We start from the raw sequence: 16,122 nt of genomic DNA on the forward strand, positions 1-16,122 counted from the left end.
CACTTTATTGACTTTAATATAGGGCTGTTGATTGCAGTTGACTCATGCAATTAACTCAAAACCTTAAATGTGATTTAAAAAATTAATCACGATTAATCACAGTCTTAATTGCACTGTTAAACAATAAAATACCAATTGAAATGTATTAAATATTTTGGGATGTTTTTCTACATTTTTAAATAGATTGATTTCAATTACAACACAGAATACAAAGTGTACAGTGCTCACTTTATGTTATCATTTTTATTACAAATATTTGCACTGTAAAAAGGATAAACAAGTACTGTTGTGCCATCTCTTTATTGTGGAAATGCTACTTACAAATGTAGATATTTTTTTTTACATAACTGCACTCAAAAACAAAACAATGAAAAACTTTAGACCCTACAAGTCCACTCAGTCCTACTTCTTGTTCAGTCAACCGCTAAGACAAACAAGTTTGTTTACATTTACAGGAGATAATGCTGCCCGCTTCTTATTTACATGTCACCAGAAACTGAGAACAGGCGTTTGCCTGGCACTTTGTAGCTGGCATTGCAAGGTATTTCCATGCCAGATATGCTAAACATTCATATGCCCCTTCATGCTTCGGCCATCATTCCAGACGACATGCGTCCATGCTGATGACCCTCATTAAAAAAATAATGCTTTAATTAAATTTTGACTGAACTCCTTGGGGTAAGAATAATATGTCTCCTGCTCTGTTTTACCCGCATTCTGCCATATATTTCATGTTACAATGGTCTTGGATGATGACCCAGCACATGTTGTTTGTTTTAAGAACACTTTCACTGCAGATCTGACAAAATGCAAAGAAGGTACCAATGTGAGATTTCTAAAGATAGCTATAGCACTCAACCCAAGTTTTAAGAATCTGAAGTGTCTTCCAAAATCTGAGAAGTACGAGGTGTGGAGCATGCTTTCAGAAGTCTTAAAAGAGCAACATTCCAATGTGGAAATTACAGAAATTGAACCATCAAAAAAGAAAAAAAACAAAACCTTCTGCTGGTGGCATCTGACTCAGAAGATGAAAGTGAATATGTGTCACTCCGCACTGCTTTAGATCATTATCAAGCAGAACGTCTCATCAGCATGGACATGCATCCGATGAAGTGGGTATTCACCCACGAAAGCTTATGCTCCAATACGTCTGTTAGTCTATAAGGTGCCACAGGACTCTTTGTCGCTTTTTACAGATCCACACTAACATGGCTACCCCTCTGCTACATGGATATGCATGTCATCTGGAATGATGCTTGAAGCATGAAGGGACATATGAATTTTCAGTGCATCTGGCATGTAAATATCTTGTGACGCCGGCTAAAACAATGCCATGCAAAAGCCTGTTCTTTCTTTCAGGTGACATTGTAAACTAGAATGGGCAGCATTATCTCCTCCAAATGTAAACAAACCTGTTTGTCTGAGTGATTGAGAAGTAGGACTGAGTGGACTTGTAGGCTCTAAAATTTTACATTGTTTTATTTTTGAATGCAGTTATTTTTTGTACATAATTCTACATTTGTAAGTTCAACTTTAATGATTAAGAGATTGCACTACAGTACTTGTATGAGGTGAACTGAAAAATACTAATTTTTTACAGCACAAATATTTGTAAGTGAGCACTGTACTCTTTGTGTTCTGTGTTGTAATTAAAATCAATATATTTGAAAATGTAGAAAACATCCAAAAATATTTAAATAAATGGTATTCTATTATTAACAGTGTGATTATTGTGATTAATTTTTAATCGCTTAACAGCCCTACTTTAATAATGAAAAAAACCTACAAATATTATGCTGACAGGCATTGTTTATGGAAGATTATGTAAGGCTGTGAGTAGACGTCAACATACAGGAGGATGCGATGATATGGAAAAGTAACCAAGAGTGTATCTTTTGTCCACTCTGTATTATGGGCTTTGTTCTTTGTTTTGTTAAACTCTGACACATTTGAGAATCATTGACACATTCCATGCAGTGCCTGGGTAAGCAACGTGAGCTCAGCGCCACCCTCTGTTAAAAAGTGGAAACTCTTCAAAAATAAGAAAATGAGAAAAAAAATGTTCACAGACATTTATTGCATTTAGAAAGGAGTTCATTTCTCTTGCTTTAGCTTTCCCCCGATATCATGATGAATTAGTTTACTCTCAGGAACTTTCAGAAAGGGATTGTGAGTGAATATTCACTGAAAACCACTTTACTATGTGTACTTATGTAACCTACAAGTGAGTGTGTGATGCAGGTCCCTCTCTGTGCCCAACCCACAGAGGATAGGAGTCTGTTACAACAGCGGCTCGGGAGCCTTGGCTCATCAGTTCAAGCTTTAGCAACTCGTGCTGTAAGCTCTGGAGGTCTTTGTTTCAGTCCCAAGTGTGTTGGCCTGGATTGCAGCCTTCACACTTGCAGCGGAAGCCTCATTCTTCAGGTTACATTCATGAGATATGTATTTCCATTTAGATCATTTCCCACCACCACCTCTCTGCATTGATCAGTTACATATCACATCGCTATGGTTAAAGTTCCTTAACCATCCACCTTTCCAATCCTCGAGCAGCAGAGAATTGTTCTCAGTGTCACTGTGCAGAAGTTCAACAGCCCTCGGATGAGTTCAGTGCAGTAATTTGCTTAGGGACTGGGTGGCAACAATAAAAAAGGGCCAATACAGGGAGCCCCGTTGCTCCTTTGAACATTGCAGCCAGACACAGCCGTCCTGGCAGCCACACGGGGACAAGATTTTTACTTCCTGCTCGTAGGATGAGCAGGCCAGGGGACAACATTATGAACTCCAACAGTGAGTAACACAAATGGTTAATCCGTCCCTCAGTCAGAGTCAACAGTGATCCCTGAGATTCTCAGATTCTAGCCCCTCACATCCTCAGGCCAGTAAATGAGGAGACAATGATTCAACCAGAAATCCCCTCATCCTCTTTAAGTGCATCTTCTCTTTGGCCATCGTGACCTTTGACCTGACTATCCCCATAGTTTAAGCAAGATGGAGAGCTGTATAAACCTGGAAAAGGGCTTGGTCAAAATCAGGGGAACCACAACTCCAAAGGATTCTGGGAAGTTTTAAAACTGAATAAAGTCTAATTTTCAACTTTCTTTGCCAAACCTAATTTACAATTTTCACTTTGTCGATGAGGATGATGCTTCTAGGAAGCTGCATCAACTAGAAGCATCAACCTAGCAGCACTGTTAACAAGTCAAGGAGGTGTAGCCAAGAATAAAAGTATGAAGTATATTTCATCTCTGTAGCCTAACTGTAAGAATGAATATGGTAACACAGGGACTACAACTTAGTCACACAATGCCATAGGTCTGAAACAGGTTGGCATGACGACCTGATCAAAAGATAACCCTGTACCAGTAGGGTAAGATTACAGTAAAAGATATGTTAAGTGCTGATGTTCTGGAAACTATGAAGCAACAGACTGAAAAATATGCCCCAATGTGCTAATTAATACCACTATATGCCGATAGTAACATTCTATGGGGACTCTATAATAATCTTACGTTTTTATGGTAACTCCTTGACACAGACGTTAATGAGAATAAGTGGAACTAAGGGGATAGCCCATGAGAAATGGGGCACCCCTAAACTAGTGGGGTGTGAAACTATGGATAAGGAAAAAGGGATTGGAACTCTTATGCACGCTCTTGTGTGCTTCTAGGGTTTCAGTCTAATGACACAGAATAATTTTCCTTATGCTGTAGCCATCAGGACACCAAACCCTTACAGACCACTGGGGTCTAAGAGATCAATATTAATCAACCAATCATCAATTCATCAGCAAAGTTGGGTGGGAGAAGCAAAGGGATAATAAACAACTAGAAAATGTCCTCATTGTCCAGGACTCTTGAGGAAATGTGAGAAGAGGCTCCCATGCCAGACTGGATGAGCTGATAAAGGTATTTGAGTGAAAAGCATGAGGGAAAATAGGATGTTTTAAACTTTTGTGATGAGATGTACCAACTCTGCACTGGTGAAGCGAGGGTTAAAGAACTGATCTGGGCCCAAGAGGCCATGCCCCCTCACCACTGCTGGGCATGCTCCCTGTGAAGAGAGCATTTAAAAGAGAGCAATTCAGCTGCTCAGTCTGGGCTGACGGTGGAGGAGAGCAGTAGAGTGAAGCAGACTCCTTCCAAGAAGCCACCAGGGCTCCACTCTGCCAGGACTGAGCCTCATAACCAAGTCGCTGGAAGCCTGACGACTGCAGGAGCAGAAGGTGATAACTCGCTGTGGCTAGTGCAAGAGACTTTAGAGATGGATCAGAGGGGAACACGGTGAGGACCCCAAGTCTGACTCATGACGATGGCAGAGGGACTGGAACAAGGGTAAGAAGTGACCCAGGGAGCACACTTAGGGGTATCAAGCCCTGAGCCCTGTGTGAGGGTTGGTGGATAGGTTGGGCCAGGTTTCCCCTACCAACCCCTGCACTCTTGCCAGTAGGCAACACTATCTTGAACTATAGCTGTTAGGCAAAGTGGCCATTGGACTCTTGCTGGTGGGCAGCAGCATCCTGAATCTTAGCTGCTATGCGAGGCGGCCTCTGGACTCTCATCACTGGATGACACTCCCCTGAACTGTAACTACAAGGTAAATTGACCCTTGGACTCTCACTATGAGGCATGACCCCCTGGAGTATCGCCATTAGGTGGTACTGCCACTGCCAGCACAGAGCACACAGCCAACCCCTGACATCCTTGCAGCAGGTGGGTTTGAGTGAGGTTCTGCCTGTGCTATAGGTTTGGATTTTCATCTCACACGGGTGTAAATCAGGAGTAATTCTGTCAATATCAAAGCAATTACTAGTGCTGGTTGGAAATTTTAGGTCCTTTTTTGGGGGGGTGGGGCCAGAATATGACTTTTAGGTTAAATGGAAATTTTTGTGGAAATATTTCCATTTCTTCAGAATTATCTTTTTTTGTCATAAATTCCAAAGCCAAAATCTTTCCTGTGTTCAATTTCAGTTTTTTATGAAAACATGACAATTTTCAAGGAAAATTCAACATTTTTAAGTGGACAAAATAATTTCTCAACCAGCTCTAGGCATTACACTGGTGGGAGGTAAGAATCAGTAAATACACGACTGTATTTTTGTCCTGTGTTTGTGATGCCCTCATCTGACTCCAGGAACAATAAATGTGGGTGAGTTTGTCTACACATTAAGGGTTTTTTCCCCATAACACAAGCAAGCGAGAACTTCATCTGCACTGACCGTGCTTCTAGCAATGAACCAAAGTCTGGGTATTGTTTGAAGAATCACTGTACTTCCAAAGGGCCCATCTTTTGGATAAGACAAAAACCAGAGGACTTGCTAGCTCATGTTGAATTAATGACTTCCTGGCTCCTTCCTAAAGCACAGAATATTTATCCCTGGCACCCTGGCCAAATTCATTCTTGGCCAACTCCATTCTGCAGTCTGAGTCCCACCACGGGAGTTCCAAGAGAAGCTATTTCTCCTTCTTCCCCTGGTCATATACTTGCACTTCCACAAAAATACCATTGGAAGGAGGGAATTTACTGCAAAAATGCTGGGGCTTCTGAAGGAGATTAATTCATCTATGTTGTCCCCATGATAAGTAGGTCTTATAATGATGTGATGTAGGCAAAGTTCATGGTCTGAAATCTTTAAGTCTGAGGGTAACCTCATTTGGCTGAAGGACAAGGCCTTCCTGATTTAGTTACCTCATGTATAGAGCTTCCTTTGTGTTCCCGAGAATCCCTTAGTATCTCTCTTCGGGGTCAGTTATTTGGTGTCCTGCTTTCCATGCCTTATTACAGCAGTTCTGTTAATGATCCTCCACACAGACACATCTGAATGAAACCTTAACTCAACAGCATAAGGGAGTTTGGAGCCTCATCCAACTCCCATCAGTGTTAAGGAGAGTCTTGCCATTTACCTCAGTCAGTTTGATCAGGACCTAAATGAAAAGTCCCTGAAGCCAACCCTTAAAGAGAACTGGGCCGCTAATCCATTGACAGTTACGCAAGAATCTTAGAGGTGACACAATCTGATGTTTACACACTTTTAAAGATAGGAAGCTTTCCATCCAACAGTGCGAAGGAGAAACAGCTGGGTAGCAGGAATCAGTGGATGGAGCCTGATGGCAGACCAGAAGCAAAGTGTATTGCATTTTTGTAATATAGATTTAAAAAACCCTCACAGGGCTGAGGTGCTAACACAGCAATGAGGATTAGAAGACGAGCAGAGCTGCCATTGCAGAGACCAGCACCAGCCCTGGGGAGAGCTGCCCAGCAAACCCTGTGTCTAGCAGCAGCAGTTTGAGAGGCTGAGGACCCCTGCCCAGGCGAGCGAGAGACACACTTGCTAGCTTTTAACTGCATGGATCTGACTAATCCCCACGTCGGAAATATCAAATGCACAATTTATGAGATTCTTTGTGTCCAAAAATGAAGTTGAGAGGTTAGTTCCTCATGTTTTAAACACATTTTGGAGCAGGACTCTCAGACCCACTGTGTAACAAACCCTGCTTAGCCCCTGATTCAGCAAAACACTTAATCAAGTGCTTGTGTTTAAACGTGTGCCCAAGTCCCATTGAAGTCAAGAGGTCAGGGGCCAGGAGCCACCCATTAGCACAGCCTATGGAGTACCATCCTCACTGTTCCAGGCTGGTGGCACTGGCAGACTGGCTCACTGATCTTGGCATGCTGATTTCTCTTAACGAGTGGTGGAGTTACGCCTGCAGCCTGCCCTCCCCAGAGCCATCTATGGTATCTAGAATGACAGACCTCTCCCAGAGCACGCTGAAGTCAATAGCAAGGCTCCCATTGTCTTCAACAGGCTACAGAGCAGGCTCTGTTCTCCTACCTGCTTTTGAGAATTGTCTCGCTCCTTCAATCTTGTGGCCTCCCTTTCCTCTTTCAAAAGAGACTCTTCACACTTTGTGGCACAGTTTCCATGTATCTTGGTCCTTTACAGCTCAGTATTATCCTGCTGTGAGCATGGATTTCTCTATACATTGGTCTCCTCTCCATTTCTAAAACATAGTTGAACTTGTTAAGTTCTCCCATCCCTGCTGTACTTGGCCCATCTGGTGGCTACAGGGAACATTGACGATCATTTGAAATATCCACCTGATGCTTAAATTGAAGAGACACATTTAAAATAAGTTCCAAAGAGGCCGATGCACAAGTTTACATGTTTCTTGGAAACACTCCAGATCCAAAGTTCTTTACAAAATACTTTCATTATTCATTCCTTCCTTCCGACAGGGGTGAAGACAGTGGGATGCGGATAGAAATCGGTATCCGCTGAACTGCAGGGCTCTCCCAGGAACTGCAGAATGTGGGGCTGCCACTCCCAGGAGCCAGCGCCATGCGCCAGCAGCTGCTCCAGCGCAGCTCTACTACCCCCAGCCCTGTCCTCCAGTAGGGCTGGCCAGACCCCAGACAGGAGATGCAGCCATGTGGATGGGCTGGGTGTGGTCAGGAGCGGCGCAGGGTTTTTGGTGCCCTAGGCGCAGGGCCGGCTCACCGGTCCCGCGGCTCTGGTGGACCTGCCACAGGCGTCACTGCAGACGGTCCGCTGGTCCCGCGGCTCCGATGGAGCCCATACCCCCATTTAGAGCCCTTCCCCTCCCCCAAACCCGAGCCCAGTGAAAGTAAGTGAGGGTGGGGGAGAGCCAGCCACCAAGGGAGGGGTAATGTAGTGAGTGGGGGGCAGGGCATTGGGGAAGGGGCAGGGGGCGGAGCAAGGCTGCTTGGGTTTGTGCCAATAGAAAGTTGGCAACCCTACAGGAAGGGCCTTCTGGGACAGGGCTTGGGGTCGCAGGGCATGGTCTGCCCAGTTTAGTAAACACACCGTCACCTCCAGCCCACGGCTCACTCATATGACTCCTGCCCTTGGCAGCAATAATTTGCATGGGAGCCTTTCATGGAGCCACAGACTCCAAATACGGGCCCACATTAATGCTGTTTCTGCAGTCTCAATACGAACCGTGTCAGCGCCAATTGAGTTTCGGGTTTGAATGCTTCCCAGCCAGGTACTGAGATAAAACATTTATAGACAGAACTTCCAGCTCCGGCAGGAAAGTAAAATAGAAGCAACTGCATAGCTTGAAGTTAGTTCTTACGTAGGTTGCGCTTTGAAGAGTGACTCTCAAAATCAGCTCTTCTTTTCCAGCACACTTCCTCCCTTTATGCATTTGCAGTCAGATCTGATGGGTTTATTGACCAAAATAATCATTATTACTCATTGCGAGCGCTGTGAGCAGTTCAGAGCCAAGGCGGCTATGGGAGAGGGAAATGCAAACTGCTCTTTTCTCCTGCATCATCAGCAAAACTTCAAAGCAAGGTCCAACTTCAGTGTCACATTCTGCCCTCGCCACTCCTCTCCAAATAGGGTGACCAGACGTCCCGACTTTATCGGGACTGTCCTGGCATTTACTTGTTTGTCCTGCGTCCCAACCGAACATTGGTCAGGACGCAAATTGTCCCGATATTTTGCCCTCCAGTGCACACGCAGAGGGGGCTCGCACCTCCCCACTCCAATTCCACCCCAACCCTGCCCAGACTCTGCTCGTCCCTCCACTGGATCCCTCCCCAAATCCCCACCCTGGCCCCGCCCCCTCACTGTCCTAATGGATCCCTCCCCAAATCCCTGCCCAGGACCTGCCTCTTCCCCAAGCACGCCACATTCCTCCTCCTCCCCCCTCCCTCCCAGGCTTGTGCTAATCAGCTGTATGGTAGCGCAAGTGCTGGAGGGAGAGGGGAGAAGCAGGACGTGGTAGCCAGCTCAGGGGAGGTGGAGGTGCAGCAGAGATGAGATGGTACCGGGGAGCTGGGTGTGGAGCTGCCAGTGGGTGCTCAGCCCCCACCAATTTTTGCTTTTGTTTCTTCCTCCGCCGCTGGCTCTTGGTTCTTTGTTGTTGTTGCTCCACTGGCAAACCTCTCCCCACGTACTGATATTTCATGTCTCTCATCTGGTCACCCTATCTCCAAACGAAGGGAGAATTGAGCCTGCAAAATCTTTTTTATTGCTGATGATGCGTGAGCAGCAAAGAACGCCTCACATCCCCAGACTGAGCGTGCTGGGCTGGCAGCTCCTGAGTTTACTTGCAGACTGAGCTGGAGCAGAACTGGTTGGGAATTTTTCAACAACCAGGTTTTTGTCAGAAAATGCCAATTTGTCAAAACTGAAAGTGTTTGTGGCTTCAGCTTCATAAAACTGGAAGGGACCTGGAGAAGTCATTGAGTCCCATCTCCTACTTTCACAGCAGGACCAAGTGCTGTCCCTGACAGATTATTTTGCTCCAGATCCCTAAATAGCCCCCTCAAGGATTGAACTCACAACCCTAGGTTTAGCAGGCCAATGCTCAACCCACTGAGCTAGCCCTTCCCATCCATCCAGATGCAAAAAGCATTCGCGGCTTCAGCTTCATCCTGATGTAAAAAGGGAAAACTATTCAAAACTCTCAAATATTCATGGGATCAGAAAATTGTTTCCTGCCCCACTGAAATCTGGAATCCCTGAGACAAGGGTTGTGGGAATGCCACAATGCTACTTTTAAAGCCAGTTTATAGACGAGACTCTCAGTTTAAATGGAGCTGAGATGGAGTTCACTGCTGCGGACATTATGAATGTGAGTGGGTATCTGTGACATTCAATATAGACTCAGGGTATCCGGCATTCTGCAGGCCTACCGGCCTGCCTGCCACTTGTGACATGTTGTAGGTTCTTCCCCAATCTTGCCTTTCCCAGGAGACCGAGGCACCACTGACAGATCTTTCCCTTGCTGGTGGCTCTCCATCGCCACCCCCTCTTGAAAGTGCAGGGATAAAAACCTCAGGGATTTTCTTCTCCCCTCCTCAGAGGTCCCATACTGAAAACTTACCCTGGGAGGAGTACTCAATGCACAAGAACACAACATTCTACTAAGAGCACAGCAGGCTGGGAATGTGCTGCTTTGTTCAGCTAAGTAACAAACTCCCACTAACTAAAGGGGCAGGATGGAGCATGGCTCCATTCCACAATATTCAGTTAACTGCTTTGCTACAAAGCTAAAACAAAAATGTGACCCGTCTCTGCGCTGCAGGTTTCCAATTCCAGAGACAGGCGGATGAGTGGGTGGGTTTTTTGCATGACTGGAATTCCTAGAAAGGTTTTGGCAGCTGGCTCTTTGAATTCTGGCTACGGAACAACAATATTCATGTGTTAATAGCCAATGATAAGGAAACCACTGATGCAGTTTTGGTTTCACAGTCTCCGTGAAGCAGTTTCCCTGCCCTTGGTTACAGATAAATCTGTCTCTCTCCTGGCTCAAATCAAGATGGGTTCAATGTAAAGATGGGGTTAACGTGTCTGAAGAGCAAACATCCAACATTTGAATTTCCCCAAAAACCATCCCTGGGTATTCCTGAGCTGGGCAATGTCACATCATTCATGGAAATAACCCCTCCCAAATGTCAATCACTCCCTGAAGTCATTATCCCTCTCCATGAGTTCTAGGTCTGGGGACGACAGAAAAGCTCCTCAGACCCTCGCTGGGTAAGAGAATCAGCTGGCAGCAAAATCCCTAACCCAGCTGTGAGATTTCAAACACATCTGGGCACCCAGCATTACTGGACAGCTCACCTCTGTCTCTGGTTCCATTCCTTCCCTTTGTTCCTGATGGCTCCCTCTTGCCTCCCTTAGACTTCAGATCCAGAACTCCATCCTAATCACAAAAAAGAACAGGAGTACTTATGGCACCTTAGAGACTAACATTTATTTGAGCATAAGCTTTCATGGGCTAAAACCCACTTCATCAGATGCATGGAGTGGAAAATACAGTAGGAAGATATAGATATATATATATACACAGAGAACATGAAAAATGGGGGGTGCAATACCAACTCTAATGAGACTAATCAATTAACGTGGGCTATTATCAGCAGAAGAAAAAAAAAATGTAGTGATAATCAGGATGACCCATTTCAAACAGTTGACAAAAAGGTGTGAGTAACAGTAGGGGAAAAATTAGCATGGGGAAATAGTTTTTAGTTTGTGTAATGACCCATCCACTCCCATTCTTTATTCAAGCCTAATTTAATGGTGTCCAGTTTGCAAATTAATTGCAGTTCTGCAGTTTCTGGTTGGAGTCTATTTTTTGAATTTTTTTTATTGAAGATCTCTTGTGTGGACTGGTCCAGACAGAGGTTGATGGCGGGATGGAAATTGTTGAAATCCTGGTGGAATTCCTCAAGGGCTTCTTTTCCATGGGTCCAGATGATGATGATGTCATCAATGTAGCGCAAGTAGAGTAGGGGCGTTAGAGGACAAGAGCTAAGGAAGTGCTGTTCTAAGTCAGCCATAAAAACGTTGGCATACTGTGGGACCACGCGGACCATAGCAGTGCAGCTGTCTCGAAGGTATATATTGTCTCCAAATGTGAAATAGTTGTGGGTGAGGACAAAGTTACAAAGTTCAGCCACCAGGTTTGCCATGACTATCAGAGATACTGTTCCTGGTGGCTTGTAGTCCATCTTTGTGTGGAATGTTGGTGTACAGCAGAGGTAGACCACCTATGGCACGTGTGCCAAAAGCAGCACATGAGCTGACTTTCAGTGGCACTCACACTGCCCGGGTTCTGGCCACCGGTCCGGGGGGCTCTGCATTTTAATTTAATTTTAAATGAAATTTCTTAAACATTTTAAAAACCTTATTTACTTTACATACAACAATAGTTTAGTTATATATTATAGACTTATAGAAAGAGACCTTCTAAAAATGTTCAAAGGTATTATTGGCACGTGAAACCTTAAATCAGAGTGAATAAATGAAGATTCGGCATAGCACTTCTGAAAGGTTGCCGACCCCTGGTGTAGAGGGCTTCTACATCCATAGTGGCCAGGATGGTGCTTTCTGGAAGATCACCAATGGATTGTAGTTTCCTCAGGAAGTCAGTGGTGTCTTGAAGATAGCTGGGAGTGCTGGTAGTGTAGGGCCTGAGGAGAGTCTACATAGCCAGACAATCCTGCTGTCAGAGTGCCAATGCCTGAGATGATGGGGCATCCAGGATTACCAGGTTTATGGATCTTGGGTAGCAGATAGAATACCCGTGGTTGGGGCTCTAGGGGTGTGGCTGTGCAGATTGGTTCCTGTGCTTTTTCAGGGAGTTTCTAATTGATTAGTCTCATTAGAGTTGGTATGGCAACCCCCATTTTTTCCCAAGATCTCTCTGTGTGTATATATATATCTTCCTACTGTATTTTCCACTGCATGCGTCTAATGAAGTGGGCTGTAGCCCACGAAAGCTTATGCCCAAATAAATTTGTTAGTCTCTAAGGGGCCACAAGTACTCCTGTTCTTTTTGTGGATACAGAGTAACACGGCTGCTACTCTGAAACCTAACCACTGTGACAGGAAGTCCCAGGAGAGACTGGCCAGGAGCTGCCTTTGCCTCTTGCTGGTTTACCAGAGGGTGGTGCTGGAGGAGGCCAAAGCGGGATGGATGCTACAGATTTGGATCTCTTTAGTGTGGGAACAAAGATTTTTCACTGAAGGGGAATCTGAGATTGGAGGACTGGGGGACTGAATCTGACTGTGTGTGTGTGTGTGTGTGTGTGTGTGTGTGTGTGTGTGTGTGTGTGTGTGTGTGTGTGTGTGTGTGTGTGTGTGTGTGTGTGTGTGTGTGTGTGTGTGTGTGTGTGTGTGTGTGTGTGTGTGTGTGTGTGTGTGTGTGTTTATCATCGGATCTATTGATGTATTCTGCTATAGAACCTCCAATACCTAGAATCCCTCTGTGCATGTAAAAATAAACACTGGGCCAAATTTTAAAGCCCGTACGTAGCCCCAGTCACCACCTCCTGTGAGAGGACCTGTGGGAGGGGGCTAAAAGGGACAAAAACTCCAAAGGGTTTTAATCATGCAGATTTCTCTCCAATTATTGAGCCCCACGGATCCCCTAGGAGCCAGTGGATCCCAGGAGATAAGTGGGAGGTCAGGGCTTCCACACCAGCTCTGTACCCTCAGTGGCAGCTCTTCCACGCTCTCTGGTGGTGCAGCTCATGATTTTGCTGGAAAGCAGCCCTACTGATTTCTTACATGCATAACCTCAGTTTTGCTAATTTTGGGGGCAAAATAGGCATGCAGGGCATTTCCAGCAAGGCAGGACCACCAGGTGCCAAAAGTAAAACACAGACTTGCCAGTTTGGGTTGCTGAATGCCTTAGAATCTTGAGTTCAGACAGAGTTTGCAACAATCATCTCCCATGGTCCTTGGGGGGGTCGCTGGGGGTAGAGAGAAGACAGGCCATAATGAATATAAAGGGGGATTGTTTATTCCAGCTACTGGACACACACTGGTTCCAGGATTCTCTCAGTCCATCTAGTTCCCAGGCTGACTAATACAGCCTGTGTGGATGCATAAGCCTAGCGTGTCCACAACAGTGACCTTTCCAGCCTACTAAGCCATGCTGCTGGGCTCCAGTTACAGGTCCATCAAGTCCTCCGTGGCCGGAAGGGTGAGGGTTAAACCCGGTGCTCGGGGCGGGGGCAGGGCGCAGAGCCCCATGGGTCCTCCCCGTCTAGGAGCCGGACCTGCTGCTGGCCACTTCTAGGGTGCAGCGCAGTGTCAGAACAGGTAGGGACTAGCCTGCCTTAGCTGGGCAGCGCCACTGATGGGACTTTTTAATGGCCCAGTCAGCGGTGCTGAGTGGAGCTGCCATGACCCAGTGCCTTACATTCCGTGGCGTAGTACTGAAAATCACTGGGTTAGCACATCTATGCCACAACACTGTTTCTGATGCAACTGGATTGGTAGGTCCACATTCAACATTAAAGGCACGGTTGCATTCTCAGACTCCTAAACCAGGCCAGCCTGGCCTTTGGGGTGGGCGAATGGGCAGCCACTCTCAGTGCCAACATTCAGAGGTGCCAAATGCCCATTTAGGGGACACGGGGGTGTTATAAACAAATAGCTAAGGGTTAATGTTTCTTTCACCTGGAAAGGAGTAACCTGAAACACCTGACCAGAGGACCAATCAGGAAACAAGACTTTTTCAAATTTGGGTGGAGGGAAGTTTGTGTGTGAGTTCTTTGTTCTTTGTCTTGTGTCTGTCCCTCTCGGCCATGGGAAGGATTTTTCTGTCTCCTGCTTTCTAATCTTCTGTTTCCAAGTTGTGAGTACAAAGACCATAAAACAATAGGGGTTATTGTTTTTTTTTTCTTTTGTATTTACATGTGTGTAGTTGCTGGAGTGTTTTGAATTGTGTTCTTTTGAATAAGGCTGTTTATTCATATTTCTTTTAAGCAATTGACCCTGTATTTGTCACCTTAATACAGAGAGACCATTTTATGTACTTTTTCTTTCTTTTTATATAAAGCTTTCTTTTTAAGACCTGTTGGAGTTTTTCTTTAGTGGGGACTCCAGGGAATTGAGTCTGCAGTTCACCAGGGAATTGGTGGGAGGAAGAAGTCAGGGGGAAAAGAAAATCTCTGTGTGTTAGATTTACTAGCATGACTTTGCATACCCTCTGGGTGAGGGAGGAAGAGGAGAGATTAGCTCTCTCTCGGTACTTGTGTTTTCCAGGACTGGAAATAGGGAGGGTGGAGTCCCTCTGTTTAGATTCACGGAGCTTGCTTCTGTATATCTCTCCAGGAACCCAGGGAGGGAACACCTGGAGGGGGGAAGGGAAATGGTTTATTCCCCTTTGTTGTGAGACTCAAGGAATTTGGGTCTTGGGGTCCCCAGGGAAGGTTGTTGGGGGGACCAGAGTGCCCCAAAACACTCTAATTTTTTGGGTGGTGGCAGCTTTACCAGGTCCAAGCTGGTAACTAAGCTTGGAGGTTTTCATGCTAACACCCATATTTTGGATGCTAAGGTCCAAATCTGGGAATATGTTATGACAGGGGGTTGCTTGCACCTTTTGGTGGTAGTGGTGTCAAACATGTTTTCCACCTTGGGCAACAAAAGGCACCTACGGCCGTCCCTGATCCTAAAGCCCCTATCTTGTCACATCCAGCACTGAGACAAAGGCAGGGTCAGAAGCAGGCTTTCAGACAAGCTAGAAAACTAACTTCTGAAGCCTTGAGATTCTGCAAGGCTCCTGGAATTGTGAAACAGTCCCTTGTTGCTGGGATAGAGGAATCTCACACACAAGGTGCTCTCCATTATGGAGCCTCCTAGAAGAACCCCAGTGTTCCAGTTACATGATGTGATGCAGAAATCCCAGCTAAAACACCTTTCGGGAAAGTGGTTTCAGATTACCATGACTCTGCTTATATTTTTCTCATAGGATGCTACGAACTTCACAGCGACTTTGAAAACATCGACTACTTTGCCAAGTATGATTCCATCGAAATTTCATGAGTGTCTGAGAAAACACAAGGTGATTCTGGGAGATTTTCTTCATGGTTATACCAGTGAGCTACCGGATCACAGAGGAGCGTTTACCAAAGAGAATTTCAAAGGTGTTCAGTATTCACAACATACTCTTTCAGGCGCAAAACGCATTTAAATTCAGGGACCTCCATTAATGCAAAGAGGCAGCAGGAAATGCAAAGATTAAGATGCTTTCGTGTTAATTCGCATGCACGATATGGATTTTGGGCAACATTTTCAAAATTCTTATATTCTGTGTAGATTCTTAAACCGTGCTCATCACTGCAGTAACCAGATGTGCAGTCAGGTTGCTTAGCACACTGTCATGTGCTGCTTGCTCTTTCATCCTCTCCCCAGAGGGAGAACGTGTGTAGTGAAGTGTCTTGTTTTGGGCTGCTCCTGCTGCTTCTCTGCTGGAGGGAGGAGAGACTAGCTGGAAAAGCAGGGACCCAGCCCCAGGACCTCAGGATCCTCTGTTGCTCCCAGTGACACTGATCTCATGTGCGGCCAGCTAGAGCTCATGAAGTCATTTAGATGCTGTTGAAAATTGTATCCTGTTCACAGCAGAGGTCCCAAAACTGTGGGGCACACCCCCGCAGGGGGGCACAGAGGAATGTTCGGGGGGCTCGGCAGGCCCAGCCAGCCCCCCGGGGGGGTGCAAAGAGCACCACCCAGCCCCACTCCCAGTCCCAGGTGGGCAGAAGGGGCACGGACAAGGGTAAGGGGATGCATAACTCTCAAAACTTTGAGGGCCACTGGTCTACAGCCTGACTAATCATCCAGTATACTAAAGTACT

The sequence above is a fragment of the Gopherus flavomarginatus genome, chromosome 17 (genome assembly GCF_025201925.1).
Source record: "Gopherus flavomarginatus isolate rGopFla2 chromosome 17, rGopFla2.mat.asm, whole genome shotgun sequence".
NCBI lineage: Eukaryota > Metazoa > Chordata > Testudines > Testudinidae > Gopherus > Gopherus flavomarginatus.